Source organism: Artibeus jamaicensis, unplaced genomic scaffold (assembly GCF_021234435.1).
Source record: "Artibeus jamaicensis isolate MK-2021 breed Jamaican fruit bat unplaced genomic scaffold, CSHL_Jam_final contig_467, whole genome shotgun sequence".
Classification (NCBI taxonomy): domain Eukaryota; kingdom Metazoa; phylum Chordata; class Mammalia; order Chiroptera; family Phyllostomidae; genus Artibeus; species Artibeus jamaicensis.
Window position 1 is genome coordinate 8,652,979 of NW_026521845.1, and position 17,212 is coordinate 8,670,190.

General features: G+C 45.4%; 1 protein-coding gene across 10 annotated transcripts in view; it reads right to left on the reverse strand.

Annotated features, from left to right (window-relative positions):
• The window catches only part of ESRRG (estrogen related receptor gamma), a 507,715-nt gene that overhangs the window by 455,105 nt on the left and 35,398 nt on the right, over positions 1-17,212 (reverse strand). For 2 of the 10 annotated variants that reach the window (XM_053667347.1, XM_053667339.1), the window contains exon 1: positions 7,330-7,585. The exons of the other annotated variants lie outside the window; for them this stretch is intronic. The gene's annotated coding sequence lies outside the window, so the exon portion shown is untranslated. Of the gene's footprint in view, positions 1-7,329; positions 7,586-17,212 lie in introns of those variants that run through there. 10 annotated transcript variants of the gene reach the window in all.

A 17,212-nucleotide genomic window follows, 5' to 3' on the forward strand; every position in this document is an offset into this window, starting at 1 on the left:
CAAGAGGCAGCCAATCAATGTTTCTCTCCCTCCCTTCCCCTCTCTCTAATAATAAGCAAATAAAATCTTTTTTTAAAAAGATGCTCTTACTGACAGAGATTACTCTTCTATACCTGGTAAAGGGGGGCTACAGATAAACCCGAGGGCTCGGATCGTGTGGACAGGCAGGTTTGCTTAGACTGCCTCGATTCTGCCTCCCGAGAAGCAGAGTTCCCTCCGCTCTACTGCCTGAACCCAGAAACAGGAGAATCTGAGGACTGAGTGCGGAGCAGCTCTTTCCCTCTCCCCGCACCCTTTTCTATCACTTTTTCAGTTGAATGCAATCTGAGAATCTTTCCACCACCCTGTGATCATAGAAAGCCTCCAACAAAATGGCATTGCAAGTTGTTTTTCCTAACAGTTTTTCCCCTTCCTAATTTTCTTTACACTCAGTCTCCAGTCCTACCCTGACCAACCCTCTTCTGAGACTGGAGTCTCCAGGAGGTAGAATCCATTTAGATCCAGATGTCCCAAACCCCCATTTCTAGTCTTCTCTCTTTTTAACAAGCAATGTTACTCTGAACAAGCTACTTAATCTTGCTGAGTGAACTCAGCTGTAAAAGGAAGATGATAATTTGTGACTTCATAAACTTTCACTACACAAATATCATGTATCATTAGAAGGACTTAATGTAGAGAAACAGTGGAAGGGAGTCATTCTGCATGTTATTTCAGTGGACGTGGTGAGAAAACAACCATTTATCAACAGGCACAGTTATTCTCTGGCTGCTCTTTTCAAAAGCTGGTGGTTCCACGACCTTCTCAGGAAAAAAAGTGGACGCCCATCACTTTTCCTCCCCTTCAATCCCTTCTCTCAATCGACTCCACGCAAACTCTGAAAGGGGGCAGCTACCACTTATTTTTTCCCAAGAAGGAACCTAAGGCCTTTGCCTAGTAGTCTGACTTCATGGGTTCTGCTTAAACTGATGTCAGAAGGAGGTCTGACCTTGGCATTAACCTTGGAAGTTATGAGGGTTTCCCATTTCCTCCTTTCTAGTCTGCCTTGGACCACATCTTCTCACACTTCAGTCTGGTCCCTCCTCTTGCCCTGGCTCTCTGTCCGTACCGACCCATGACTCCAAGGCAACCAGTTGGGACTGGGAACCCCCAAATTTCTCTTTCCCAGGAAGACCCACATTACATATATGGATGTGACTGTCCCCCACCAGTGTGCCCCCCAAGTTCTTAGAGGCCGATTACCAGATAACCACACCAGTTAGGAGGCATCGTCCTGGTACAGGGGGAAATCTTTTTCTGGGAGGTCAAACACCAAAGAATAACTTGCATAACTGCTATGAAATGCTATGGGCACAGGGGCATGGTCTTGGCCTAATGAACTGAGTTTCTTCACTTACAAAACTGGAAAGAAAGCATGACATTTTAAGCTCAAGATTTTGTGTGTGTGTGAAAATCAATTCAATAAGAGAAGTAAAAACTGCTTTATATAAAAAGCATTAAATATTAAACACCTATAGTCTCCTCCATATAGATTAATCTAATTTACTCTGAGAGTTATAAAAGCCCTGTAAGAATTAAGGAAATCTGCAGAGTTAACACCCAAAAAAGTGAGAATATGGTTTTGATGGTGTTAGCCTGCTTGTTCGAGTACCTACCCTTTGTCTCCTCCATGGGTCTATCTCTTTGCATGTCTTCTTGCCAAAGAGGCAACATAATATAGTAAAATAGCACACTGGGCTTAAAAGTCAAATGCCAGCGTGAATCCCAAATCCACCATCTCTCATACTGCCTTGGGCAAAATAATGCCTAAAATAGGGTCGATGACCCTAGATCGTCCACCGCCGTGAGCGCTTCGCTGTCAGCTGGAGGGGTTCTCCTGACACCTCTCTCTTTCCTCCTTCTCGCTCTCTCTCTCCTTCCTTCTTTTTTCCTTCTCCTCCTCATTATTCATTACACATTTCTACCTTTGTCCCTTATCTTTTCCCACCCATAAAATAGAACTAAGTTGTGTTTCCAGATTTTCTGATTACTGAGTAACTAAATTAAGTTGCTTTATACTGTGATCACCCTCCCTCTTCCTGTTTCTTTTCAATGCTCTAGAATAAATCTCCTCCATGATTATCGGGTCTCTTTTTCATTCCAGAAAAACACACCTTTCTCATCATTTCTGCAAATTGTCTCCAACTTAATGAGGCAGTATAAGGAACCTATGCAGGAAAGGTAATAAATTTTGGGCATGGCTCTATCACTCAGTAGATAGGGAAATTCTATCAACTCTTGGAGGCTTAAATTCCTCATTTATAAGATGGGGGAAACTATTTATTTCATAAGAGTAATAAGAATTAAGTTAATTATAAGACTATGTCATAAAACATGACATAATACATGGTTAAAAAGATATGTAAATAGAGCAGCTTTTATTATGTTCAAACTAAATCATCAGTTTTATGTATTAAAGAAACTATGGTTAACATTAATAATGGCAATTTTGAGAAAGAATTTTGGGATAGGATACTGCCCTCATCCTAAAAAAAAAAAGAAAGAATAGCCATTATGACCCAGTAATTCCACTTCTGGGTATTTATCCAAAGAACACAAGAACACTATTCAAAGCAGATGTATGCAATATATATAATATAAAATATTAAATATTTATATTAATATTTATATATGCAGCCCTATGTTCATTACACCATTATTTGCAATAGCCAAGATAGGGAATCAACCTAAGTGTCCATAGATATATAACTAGATAAAGAAGAAGTGGTATATATATACAGTGAAATACTACTGAGCTGTAAAAAAGAATGAAATCTTGCCATTTACAACAACATGGATGGACCTACAGGGTATGATGTTAAGTGAAATAAGTCAAGCAAAGACAAACACTGTACCATTTCATTTATATGTAAAATGTAAAAAAAAAAAGTGAGTAAACAAAACAAAATAGAAACAGGCCCATAGATACAAAAAAACAAGCTGATGTTTGCTAAAGTGGAGGAGAGTAGGGAGATGGAAAAATTTTTAATTGCAAAGAATAGCAGGTAGCCACTGTCATTCACATGACAGCGATTCCTGTCCCCGGCTTTTTCCTCTGCCCTGGGAGGGGAAGACCAGGAAGAGGAGTGCATCGTGTGAGCGTGCCGACCGGCCTGACCGCCAGACACGAGTGGTTTGAGAAGACTGGCTGGGAAGTGTGAGAAAGTCTTCCACCTAACAGCTGTCTCTGCCTGCACAGTGCAGCCCATAAACAAGGGTCTCTCTCCAGAGATATCTGCTGGCACCTTGTCCTCATTCCTTTCTGGAAAAAATGTTCCTGTCCCCGTGAGGAATGTATTGCCTTCTGCGTGGCACTGCCAAAAACCGAACTGGAGGCAACCTCCAGCCGACAAAACCCCTTAACCGCTTTGATTCAGTTCTTAAAGAAGATTAGCTGTCGGAAGGTCATGGAGAAGCCATCCCGACTGCACACGGCAGCGTGGGGTTTCAAAGCCTCCACGACGAAGGGAACCTCCGAGGGCCGTGCCCCTTCCTTTCTCGCCGGTTAATCAATGAATCAACAAACAGTCGGTGCGAGCAACTTCCCTGGGGTGTGCGGGCACTTCATATGGGCCTCAGCAGCTCAATAGCAGGAGAAAGAAAAACAGATTTTTCTGACTCCTCTTCCAGTTTCCATTTATAAAACCAGGGCCACATAAAAAGACCGTGGGTCTCAGGTCCCTCTTTCTCTCTTCTCTGAACTTTTCTGGTTCACAAAGCAAGAGGAAATGCTGTATAGCTGAGAGAATGTATAAAACCTATGAGGAAGGGGGAAAAAAGGAAGGAGAGACAGACTGAAGGAAAGAAGGAAGGAAAGAATCAGGATGCTTAGATTTCAGGAAGGTCAAAGGGCATGGCACACGCGTGTGGACAATCCTCCCAAGACCTGTCTCCTTGGTAACGTACAACCTCCGCGTCACTTGCCTGTTACTACTCCCCTTTAGTGTATGTGATTATCTTTGAGAACAACTGGTAACCACTATTTTTAAGCTTTTAGGATAGATGTGCTTATGAATTTCTTACACTTTCATGTGTCTTCCTGCTCCTGAGGCCAGCAATACGGCTGCAGATAAAGTGTGCGTGTTCCTCTAATACCCTAGTACAACAAATCTTAAATCCCCCCCCAAAAGTAATTAGCTTCTCTAAATATTTGTACTGTTTATTTTGCAAAAGAAAAAAAAATCACATGAAACTAAAAATATACTGTATTAAGATCCTATGTTGGCTTTTAGTAAATGTTACGAAGAACACCACACTGGGCTGCAAATGAATCACCGTCTTCCGCGTGATGACACGTGACAGTGGTGCACATCTCACTGGAAGGGGACCAGACTCGGACGTGAAGGTCGTCTTTCTCTGACCCAGCGCTGAGAACGGGATTCGACTACGTTTCCTGAGTCAAAATACCAATGGAAACTAGCAACAGTTTACCAAGCATTTACAGCCAGGCCAGACAGGGTGCGACAGACTTTCTGTGTGCTAGCTCCTTTAACCCTTTCATTCCCCACTGGGAGGGTCTGGGAGCTCAGAGAGGTGAAGTCCCTTCGCTCAAAATCCTGAGCACAATGGGTCCAGAGCAAAGACTCTAGCCCACATCTGACTCCAAAGATTGGACTCCTCACCACCCTACAGCGGACACTTTGCTTCTGTCCTTCAACTTGGAGAGGCCAGGCCAGGGAAAGTAGAAATAATACATTTTACTATAATTTACCCAAAACCTCACTTAAACTTCCTATTTCTACTTAGCCTCGAATTGCTCCCCTCCCCACTGTCCCCAATGTGATTAGCTTCTTTTCCATAAGCACAGTGAGTTTCAAGAATAGCAAACAAACCACTAGGCCCCAGCTAACTATAACATCGTGAAGAATTCTTCAGTGTAAGTATGCAGTCTGGCACACCATCATCTTCAAAAGCTTAATAAAAAAAAAAAAGCTTAACTATAAGCACTATGTTAACACTGACACAGATGTAAACAGTTTGCTCAATACAAATCTCAAGGGTAGTTGCGGGAGATTGAAGGGGGAGCTCCTACATCTTCCCAAGCTTCTCAGTTACAACCCTTGTACCCTCTTTCACGTGCTATTTGAACTTATCATAGTGGAGGTGTTGACAGAAAAATAAACACCTGCAATTCTGTTATTCATAACGATATCGATATATGTACAATTATGCCTCGGCTGAGAAATATCCGAATGCTAAGAAGGAGGTAAAATATAATCATTACCTTTTGCTCCAAGAGGCTACGGCTATGCATCATGGGAGGTATGGGCTGGAGAGACCCGTGCGGATCTGCTTCAGCTTGAGATACAACACGGCGAGGCAGGCCTCTGCTCACAGAACCTGCGATGCTCTCAGACTGGGGCTCGAGACCCTTGGTGCCGGTACCCAGGATTCCGACAAGGTCCTCCCCCCTCCAAATCTGGCTTCTAAGGTTCCCCCCTAGTTTGCCGCCTGGAGTTCCTTCCTTCGTTTCCTTTTATGAGACACAGCTGGTATCAGCACCCCAACAACCCACGAGGTGCGCCCTTAACACAGGTACATCTTGTTAACATGTCTTGGTTGAAGGCAAATTTAAGAACACAATCCTAATCACCTGCAGAAGCCGACTACACCAGAGAAATGCAAATCGTACAGGGGACGCCTGGTCTGCCTGGAAGTCAGCAGAGGTCTGCTCTACCTGGAGGAAATCTTGGGGCTGGAAACAGCACTTCCCCAGGCCTGCCTGTGTTTGTCACCACACTGCAGAAGTTGCTGGGGAAGCAAATAACCATTTTCGGGAGGACCAACATTCGAGAATCCGGGGATTTAGGAAGGGAGAGAAAAGACAGTTGTGTCATGGGAAAAAGCTAAGCAACAAAGTGACTGCTCCTCTTACTTCAAAGCCAGAGGACCACTAGCCCACAACCAACGTGACCGCCCGTGGAGGAAGCTCTGGAACACCCAGACCCCCTTTATGTTTCTAAAATAGAGGTACTTACTGTGAAAAATCCACAAGTCACCCCACTCTGCCCAGATCACATTGCCCACCCTTCTCCATGGAAGCAGAGAGTGAGAACAGCCAAGTTTGCAGACTCTGCAACTTGGGTTGTTTGGAAATAGGTCTGTGTGTTTCTTTTGTGGGGTGGCAGGGGGGAGGCTGGGGGAGAATATGGGAAAGAAAGGCTTTCCCTTTAAAACTGAACAGAAGCCGATACCACATCACATGACCTTTTACCGTAATTTCTATTAAGATCATTTCATGTCTGGTTGCCTCTGCTCTGCTGGCTCATTGGTATTGTTTACAACAAGTCGTGGTGCGGGCAGTTCGTGGGGGCAGGATCCATGGTTACGCGCTCCTACACTCGCTAGCGAAATGGAATGCAGCTTTGCGGTGGGTTTCAGGGAGGAAGCTCTTAAGAAACCACAGTCCAGCTATCAATCAGGCTAATCTGAGAGAAATTAATCTCATACACGAAAGTATTTGTGCGTATTAAAAATTGATAGGAAGGGGGCCTGGACTTGGTTGGAGTTTGAGAAGTGGACGAGCCGGGACTGGACCTCAGAGTCTCAGAAGGTCCGGTCTGTGGGCCCCAGCTGACAGCCTTTCACGTGGCGCATCTGGAAAGCTCCCACAGGTAATACGACCACCCTTGAAAGCAACCCCACACACACACACCAAAGCCGTGTGTGTGCTCACTGCACCTGAATGTTCGGAGGCCCCAGCAAGCACCCAAACACGGGTGTCACCAGCCTGCAACCCCAGCAAGGCGTCTCGAGACATATGAGACAATAAAACACCAGACAGCACTGGGAAGGGTTCAATGAAAACAAACATCTCAGTGGAATTTAATTTACTCTTTATGAGTAAATTCTAACTGCAGTCTAATACATTTTATTTGGAGCAAGAATAGTACAAATTCATTCTATTGCCCATGAATGTTTGTGGTTAAGTCTTTAAAAACATCCCCCCCCCCCACCCCGGGCAAACTTGTTTCTCAAGATGGACATGACCAGCAATCATAATTCCTAATAAACATGTAGAAGTTTTATAGTTTAATGCCCACAATAATTCACCCCCCCCAGTCACACAGAAATGCTAAAGGAGAAGAGCAAATAGTTAAAGCTAACATATTACAATCCCAGCTACTGCAAAGTCACTGTATCAGAAGCTACAATTGATTTGTTTCCTCAGGACGAATTGAAAATGAATGTAACAGAACATCAGAGCAACCCCTCCGGCTCAGCTAATTGGATATTGTATAATGGTTGATCGCAGCTCAACCCTGTACTATTGCCTAAATCATACATACTCACACGTTCTGGGTTCTTCCAAGAGTTTGGTGCAGTTTCAAGGACAAATGTCTTAAGGAAGCCTCTCTACCGTGCAGCAAGGAGCCCAGCTCGGATCCGATGACGGGAGCATGGTGCTAAATCGGACAACAGAGAAGGAAACTTCCTGCGTGCAGAGGAGGTCTTGGAAAGTCTCGGGGTGAAAAGGCTGCGGGAACCGGGCTGGCTGATTTGCTCCCGGTTGTGTATACACAGTGGCAGCTGATCTGCGTTTGCAGCCCTGCAGAAAGGAACCTTTACTGAAAACCAATGGCATCGCATTTCAGCAGGGCCGGTGCCAAGTGCTGGAGAGCAGAGCAACCTTTGACAACTTCACACAATTCAGCCCGGCAGACTTTGCCAGGGGTCTGGGGGGGCGCAAGGGGGGAAAGAACGGAGACTATGCCCCCACCAGGTGTCACCTCGGCGTGTTGGTGTGCTTCCTGGGAAACCAAACACTCTTACCCACTGGCCTCTGACTGCTGTGGAGCCCCTCCCTGGTCTTCTCTGGCACGGAGTCTCTACCTCTGCCCTCCTGCCCTGACCTCCCAGGGGCTACATCTCCACGGGGTTTAGAAACCGAGTCCCAGCTTCCACAATGTATCACCCTCTGTTTCTTATATAAACCCTCACCCCCCCAGTGTGTGCCTAGTCCCGTGTGGGGCATCCATGTCTCCTCTGGCATCCCTCCCAAATAATGGGGGGAAAGAACTTAGGATGTGGTGGTGGGGTACCCAATTCTGCATGCTGCTTCCTAATGTAGAGGCTGGTGTTTTCACATGACTGTTTTTTGGGGGGGAAGGGGCATTTTATTAGCATTCATTTTAAACTCCACCTCGCTAAACACTCCCTCAAGCACCAGGCTGTGGGGACGTTAGCGGCAAGGATGCAATAGAGAGAATAGGGGATAGGCCAGTCTCCAGTGGAACCATCCTGGTTCGCTCTCTTGATTCTAGACCTTGCCTGCTCTAAGAGGAGGAAAGTTCTAGACCTTGCCTGCTCTAAGAGGAAAAGAGAATGCAAGAGACAGAGGGGGTAGGGGCTGCTGGTTGCCGTAACAAACCTAATCCATGTGGCTGCTTAGCCACTTTGCCACCTGAGTGGCCCTCACTGTCCTGTGCCTTCCTTCTGTCCCGAAGACAAGTCGAGGTTCTGGGATATCATGCGCTGTTTTCTCACTTGCGTGCATTTTACGTCCAAGGGCAGAAAGCAGAACTGACAGTTTGACAAAAGGCCACGTGAGCTGCGCCAGGCCCGTCCCGGGTCGTGTTCCTCCACTTCCTCCACCCCAGCCATCTGGGTGGCTGGGGAATGGCCCCAGGGAAGCCTCGACTTTCACCTTGGCCCGACTGTTGCTCAGAAGGGGTCACAATTCCCTGCCCTGCCAGAGCCCACAGAATGTGACGAGAAGTCTGGCCCCTAGAGGCAGAGAGGTGGAGCTTCCTCTCCTGGCCCTTCCACCTTCCACCTGCGTGAGGTGGGGAGTCGCTGGCAACTTCTGAACCTCTGTCTACTCGTCAATGAGATGGACACAAGACCGCTGCCCTACAAGATTACGGTGAAGATGCAAGGAATCACACATGTCACAGGCTGGTCACGGGCCTGGCACCCTTGCATTTGCAAGCACTGACTGGGCCTCCTCTTGGAATCAGCCCCAGTGCCACACAGACACCGGGGTGAGGGGACAAAGTCAACTGAGACATGGCCCCTACTCTCCAGGGCATCGCTCCACGGGCTAGGCCATTCCTGCTTGTCCCCACGCCCCCTAATGTCATGTGAGCAGTCTCTATCCTCAAGCACGAAAACCTCTCAAATGCTTTGTCTCAGCTCATTCAAACACTGAGTCTCAGTATAATCCTAGGAGATAGATGATATGACGCCCAAGCGGCAAATGGGAAAACCATGGCTGAAAGAGGTGAGGGACACACAGCTGGGAAATGATCGCCTGGCCACCAGCCGAGCCTCTGAAGTGTCGCAGACTCTCGACTCACAGGGGCGTCCAACCTTTGGCGTCTCTGGGCCACACGTTAAATACATAAACACTAATGAAAACTGATGAGCCAACCAAGAGGTTTTCAGTAAATGTATGTTTTGTGTTGGGCCGCATTCATAGCCATCCTGGCCTGCAGGCAGCCCGCGGGCCGCTGGTCGCTCACCACTGCACACACATGAACTTGCTGCGCAGCACCCCTTTTCTGCTCAGTTCCGTGTAGCACTGCTATCCCGATGGCTTCCTGTGTGCACACACATCCCAGTTTTTAAATTCGCTTCGTGTTTAAAGCACCCAAAGGTGGCTTTCTTTATTAGTTTAACATATAATATACAGTGTCTATGGAAGGCCTTGTGAATTTTGGTAAGAGTGATTAAATATTTACTGTTAAATTCAAACTAGATCCCAATCAGGCATCTCTTGATTTTGAGGTTCATTTCAGTTTCTAGTTTTAACAGATCAAAAAGTATAGAAACCTGTTGATCATTATCTTGTGAATCAGAGCAGAATGCATGGCCGACCTTAGGGAGGATCCAATCAGATTTTTAGATCTGCCTTTTAAAAACATATTATCTATAGGAGTAGCCCAAATTTCTTGAATAACTGTCGATCGGCTGCTTCATTTCATACTTTGAAATGCAGTCCATTTCTGATGGAAGAATTGGCTAGATATTTATTAGCAAATCATACATAAAAATAAAAAATACTCTTGAAACAGATCTGTATAGAATCTAGAACTTTTGAGTTCAACACATGTACTACATTAATTAGTTCTGCTATATCCTGGAAATCTTTTTCTAAAGGAATTTATAACTCCTGTCATTATTTATAAGTACGTTCTGCCAGACGAAGATTCCTTCAGCCTTAATGAAAACCCAGGAAGCTTAGATTAATATCAACGCCAGACGCGCAAAGGACAAGCAATGTTTGAGACGAAGAGAACGGCGATTCCGTTCACTGTTTCTGTTTCCGATCGTTCCCTTGCGCGGCGACACGGGCTGTGGCCACCTGCGAAGGGAACCGAGTCTGTGCCCCACATCCCAGCATCACCCAGGTTAGAATTACCAGGCTGCTACATTTAACTGGCCCGCTGAGCACTATGTCCTGCTTCCTCTCTAAAACCACTTTGTCACGCACCCACCACAATTCTTGGACCACAGTTGACGAGAAACATGCCTAATAAAACCACTCTGGACCTAAACAAATTGGCCTAAGACTGGGTCAGACCCGGTCAGCAGAGAGAGCTGGTCGACCCACAGACTTTTCCTCACCACCTTAACCCACCTGGGCAGGCAAAAGTGCGTTCACAGTTATTCATGAGGAAAGAAGACAATACAATAATTAATGAAAAATAGTACAAGAATAAACTCTGCGTTCCCCAACTGTAACCCTACCTTTGCCCACCCCTGGAAATACAGTTCTCAAGCACCTTTATACCCACAAGTCTCACTCAGCCCTGACAACCATCTTGGAAGCAGATGCTCTTACTAGCCACATGTTTACAAATAAGACAAATTCAGAGAATTTAATGATTTTACACGACCGCTCGGCAATAAGCAGCCCAGTACAAACTTCAGAATGGATGCTCGGACTCCAGGGCTTTTGCAAGACTCTAACATACAAGGAATGTGCACACATTTGATTCTTTCCTGCTCCTTTTCATTACTCATGCCACAGAGCAGCTGCATGCAGACCAGGCTAACACACACACACACACACACACACACACACACGAACATGCCCCTGTCTTCTCCCTCCAGCCACCTCCTACCTTGTCTTCTCTCACACCCTGGACAGTTACTTCAGAGGATAAGTTTTCCTCTCCCTTCTCCCTCACAGTCCCGCTTTTCAGTACATTTGGACGTGAAAAAACAAACGTGTCACCAATGACAAATACTGCTAAAGTTACACTATCCCGGGGGAAAGAAAGGTCATCTATTTTGTAACCAGCCTCTAAAAATCCCCAAAGTTTTTTTATAATTCCTTTCAGAGCCCCTCTAATAGTTTTCACCCTCCTTTTTAACTTTCCAGTGACATGTGCATTCTCTTAAACATCAACCTCCAGCGTCTAGATAGACAGCTGTCATTCTGTTCTGTTGCCTCGTTATGTTGATCACTTGTATTATAATAGAACAGGCTTTCACATTTCTTGTCACTGATATACAATACTCTACTAAGTAACAGAGGTCTTTATGGCCTAACCTAGTAATCAGCAGTGGAGATTATCTTCTGTGGCAAAAGCGGGTTTTGAATATCCGATAATTGATCTACAAATGAGAATTTTTAATGCAAACTTGAGTGTCTAAATTTCCTAACGCTTTCATTCCAAGCCGCTCACCCTGTGTTCAGTTCCTACTCTACCCGATAATATTTCTGACCATGGCATGAGGCCACACTTTAGTAAATGATTCATTTTTAGAATAGAAATAAACAGTACTGTAATTAACTGGTTCATTCATTATTAGTCAATTCTTTAATTCAGGGGTGACATAAGTTGAAGAACATGGAGTCAAACCACTCCCTCTTGGAAATGAAGACACTGAGGTTCCCTGCTCTCTGATGAAGCAGGGGATCAGATCACATCGTCAGGTCTGCTCCACGCCCTTCTGGCTTGTCTTTAGCTGAAGATCAATGTTTGTAGTATACACATTAGCAAAAAAGAGCAAATTTCTGACTCTAAATGGGATGGATCTAAAGGATCATCAGGTATTATGTCCTATTTCTGCAACCTTTGGAAATAAATGTCCGTACTAAATAGAAAATGAATTCCTGATAACTGAATTAAACGGTTCCTCGAAATAGCCAACTTTGGATTTCTTTCCACACATAATAACTTGGAAAAATATATAGCCTGTGTTTACTATGGCACTACAGCCAAAGTCTCTAAGAAGAGCTATAACTCGCTAACAATTTTCCTGATTTATGTTTGAAAACATACAGGGCATGAAATGATTTCTGTAACCTTACCTTTTCCTCAAGAACACTGGTAGGCAGGAGATAGATTCCAAAAATCATGTTGCATTGCTTGTTACAGCCCCTTTATTAATGGAAATGCATGATGGGCAAATTACACATGCTTCACACACAGAAAAATCACTAGATGTTTGCCCATTAAGAGAGGAAAGAAGAAAAAAAAGGAAGGGAGAGAAGGAGGGGAAGAAGGAAACTAATAAAAGAATCTATTTTCATCAACTGTTTATGTCGTAAAAATGGATTGCCTTCTTGAGTAAGAAAGGGCAATACATATTATTCAAAAGAAGAGTTTATGGATAATGGATAGTTATAAACTGTAACACATTATACAAATTTTAGTTATTCTTGCTCTTCGTATTTAACATACATGGAAATTTGCTTCACAATCTATAATTGTGCTGATAAAAATCAGTACTCGTCAATATAAATTATATCGGTCATAAAATCAGCCTTATTAATCTAATATATCTTACAGAGAAGCAGAATTCAAATGAGCCACCCTGGTAACACCGATATCTGGAGATACCGTTTATCCTACTGCATTCAGTACCTATCAGAACAGGAACACGAAAGTTTTAACATACATCATGTAAAGTCAGCCTCCTGAAATCGAATCTTCGAAACGGTAAAAAATTACTATGTCAGATATGCATATTTACCCGTGAAAAAAATTCTTTGGTATAAGGGAAGTAAAATAAATACATTCATTAATTAGCATCCTGTACAGAGTCCCAGCCAGGTAATTTATTTTAGCAGCTGTACCCCTGAAACAACCATAAGTGCTCATAAGTCAGTAAAATATCTTTGCATGTCCAGTGTCTTCCACTTATTCACGGGGATTCCAAATGCATTCACCCCCTCCCGCTTTGGGTTTGGGATAACTGTGAGCATTCACTCATTTAAATGAGCAAAGTATCCTTCAGGATAGAAGTATAAACAGAGACCTGGTTTAAAGCTCGTGATGGTTCTTTGCAACTGCAGGGATTATCAAGGACAGTGGAATACATACATTATTAACTACCTGTCTAGACAGGTCGGAGGCGGGTGGGAGGTGGAATTTACACCCAGTACAGTGGAGCAGGCGAGTTAGCCGGGTGGTGGCTTGTCCCAGTCGGAACTCTTCGGGGTGGAGTAAATGAACGGTATCTCATCTCCCAGAAAAAGACGACCTCCCTAGCTGTGTGACAAAGACACACAGGGCCTCGAACCTTAATAAGGGGTACTATGGCAATTTTTATGGAAAGATTCGCAAAGATTTTTTCCAGTTACCTGAATCTGAAGATGAAACCCCCAGAGCTGTGTGTTTACATCCTCTTTCAAAAGCCTGTGCTCCTTTCCCCACCAGGTCTTGAAAGGATGGCCCGCGGGCTCCCGGGCTCCCGGGCTCCCGGGCTCCCGCTCTCCCTTTTGGAGACCAGCACCGCTGATTCCAAAACAAGGCATTTTTATTAATTTGGTTCAACATAATCAAAAGAAGAGGATTCCATAGAAAGATCTTTCAACCCTCCGACAGGCCCCCCACCCACCCACTAGCCCGAGAGCGAGGAGTGCTCTTTAGATTTGACTCACGATTCCCTGCTCTGATTCCTAAGGCCCAACTGGCATGGCGACGCCGGCCTACAAATGACGTACGAAGCCAAATCATCTCACAGCTCTCAAACACTAATAGCAAAATGGCAAGAGAAAAGTTCTTTGTTGGCCTCAGGGGCCCCAGTACATTATTTTGACTTTATAAGGACATTTTACATGAATTAAAAAAGAAATCCCAGGGCTGGGAAACTTGGTCCATCGTCACTTTAAGATGAGAGATTCAATCGAATGTCCACAGAGAAAATTGCAGTTGGTTTTCTCATAGCAGTGGCTCCATGGAAAGGTTCACCAAATGCTCTCTGGAGAAAACAGTATTTTCAAATGCACAGAACCTCAAGGCTTCTGAGTGAGAGTAACTCAAAATCTAACAGGTGCTTTGGATGCTGAAGGGACCTCTATTTCATAGGGTCCCGCCTGTTTCCATAACAGTCTTTTTCCCTTCGTGCGTTCTTTGGAATATTTGTCGCGAGAAGTTAAAATGAAACCGAGTTTTCACTACAAAGTTCCCACACTAATAACAAGCAATTGCCACCGTACATATTATGGATGCATACAAAAAAGACCACAGAAGATATGGTGGCCAGAAATGCTAAATAATTGAGAAGAAGAAATGACTTAATAGAGTAGTAAGCTTACTTTACAATGCAGCCAATTTAAAGCCATAAAAATCCTGTGTAAAGATTTTATCTTGTGGCTCACCAGGGCCTCGGCTATCTATTATTCAAAAGTATCCCACCAGCGTTTTTCTTCATTAATGTGGCTTTGGGCATTTCCCTCAAAATCTTTGTTCCCGCAGTTTCCCGACAATTTTGAAACAAATACAAAAATTCCTACGGTTATATCACCGGTTCCCCTCACAAAGATAACCCGATCTTTGGTGCTTCTTTGAAACCTACTTCAAAGGTGAATCTGTAAGGCAAACTTCAACTTCCTCTGATACCATTTGTTTGTGCTTCCCATCACCAAACACACAAGACATTATCAATGAAAATAAATAAATAAGTGAACGAGACGGGGCTAAATCTACTTGTACTGCTACATCTGGAAACAAGAGGAGAACCTCAGAAATAACACCCTTTCCTGTGATACTCTGACCCGGGCATTCGTCTAGGTTTTAAATGTCCCGAGGCATCAGGAAAAGCCCTGCCTTCAGTGGGCAAAGGACATCTCTGCAGCGGGAGAAAGAGACCCTCCGGATCCCTGTCTAACTTAAACCCCCTGCCTCTGGTGGGCTCTGGCTGAAATTCCAGCTGCGACCGTGATGCCCCTGTGGTCAAGGTTACCACACGCAGCCTGGAATGTTCTTCTCAGTCACACTCCCCTGGCAGCCTTTTGGCTGCCCTGCCGTGCTCCCGCCAGTTCAAGTTCCGGACTCAACGTGAAAAACTACCCTGACAATCACTTCTGCCTGCAGTCCTGGTGCGGTAAGAGTGGTGCTGGGTTGAAGATGAGAGTGTGGTCCCCCTGCTATCCTGCTAATGTCTGAAAAAAACTGTACAGAACAAATTGAGCGGCGCAGATACGGGAACCTAATCGATGGCTCTATTTTTTCCACGCACGACCCCACCCCTTGCTCCCTTTAGAGGAGACCAGCAGGTTTCAGTATGCACTGTGTGTGAAGATTTAAATGCTACTCGGATTTATTAAAGAAAATAAATGATCTGTTATGGGTGTTCGTGCACAGTGTTGTCTCAACACACACGGTTCTAATTCTATGTCACGCGACGTTAAAGAGTTATGAGCTAGGTAAAAATAACAAAGTCATGCACAGAGACACACATATGTTTGGGAGGTCATGCAGGCCAGCTCTGCGATCTATGGAATTCTTTCCACGTTCGCAGGAGAAGAGGCCCTATCCTCATGAGTTCGCTCCCACCCAGGTTTCTATTGCCCCTTCTTTGTGTCAGCGACTCCTGGGCTCAGACTTGAGAACCATTCAAATTTCCCTCCCTTTCCCACAACGACACAAGTGTCTCCCAGGTTGGTTAACTCACGCGGATGACATCAAATCCAACGCACAGAAGACAGGAAACAAAACCCAGAAAACGCACAACCCTGACAGCACTCCCAACTGCGCTCCCTGCCTGCTGCTCCTGAACTTGGGCATTTCCAAACACACTCTCCTACTGGGTCTCTGGGGTGAATGAGAGACAAAGAAGAATTTCACTTCAAAACTAGACCGAGTCTGCAGCTGCTCTGAGCACTTCCAAACACCTGCAAGTCTGTTGATCTTCACTTAAAGTATTAAGCAGGGATGTTTTGAAGGTAGTAGGAGGTCATGTATGGACCTAACAGCTTGTCTTAACTCCCATGCTGAGATTTTTTTTTCTTTTCTTTTCTTTTCGAGACAGAGAGAAGGTGCTGGTTTCAACACTGCCCTCACTGGCTTTTTGTGTGTGCCTGTGCCTTGGTGTACAGCCACTGGTCTGGCAGTACAACGCAAACAGAGCAAGCGTGCCCCCCCCCCCCCCCCCCGCCTCAGCAGATCCATGTGGCAATTCACAACAGCACCGAGGCAAGCACAACACAGGAATGCGCACACACCACCATCCCACAGTGCCCAGGCATGTGGGGGTTTGTCCAGGCCCTTCCGGACTCTTCCAGAACTGCACAGTAAGATTCCGAAAGGGAGGGGGAGCGGGGTGCAGCTAGGCAGAGAAGAGGAGGAGGAGGAAAGCTCTGCCCTCTCTGTCTTTCTCTAAGAATCTCCCACCAGCAAACATGGGGCGACAGGAGGGCAACTCTCCTGCAGGCGCTTCTAACAGACTTGAGGGGGAGCAGTGGGTGGCTGGTTGGAAATCCTTCAAACGGTGGTCGGGTGACCCCCTAGCAACTTCAGAGACTCCCTGGAGAAGGGAAGGGGCTGGGAGATGAGAGGGAATGAGGCGCAGGAGGACGGGAGGGAGACACCTAGGACGACTGCAGCAGAAATCACCAGAAGGGTTTCCCAGCCCCTGACAGCTGTCCTCAACTCCTGCCGTGCCGCCCTCTGCCCGAGACCCCTGTGCACAGCCCCTCGCTCCAGAAGACCAGAGGACGCCCCCCACCCCTGCCAGTCGGGGTGTCCTAACTCTGCCCTCACTCTTGGCCACTTTACCAAGCGCCCAAGTCTCTATCCAGGAAGGGGGATGGGAGAGGTGTTTAAGGAACAAATCTCCTTGCCATTAGAATTTATCTGTGTCTCTAGCACACACGCCAGGTGGGGGCTGCAGTCGTGGTAAGGCACGACTACAAGAGATGGACAGGACTTAGTACCGTGTTATTGAAGGAAGGGTTGCTTTTCTTTTTTTTTCCAAGACACTCTAAACAAGTGAA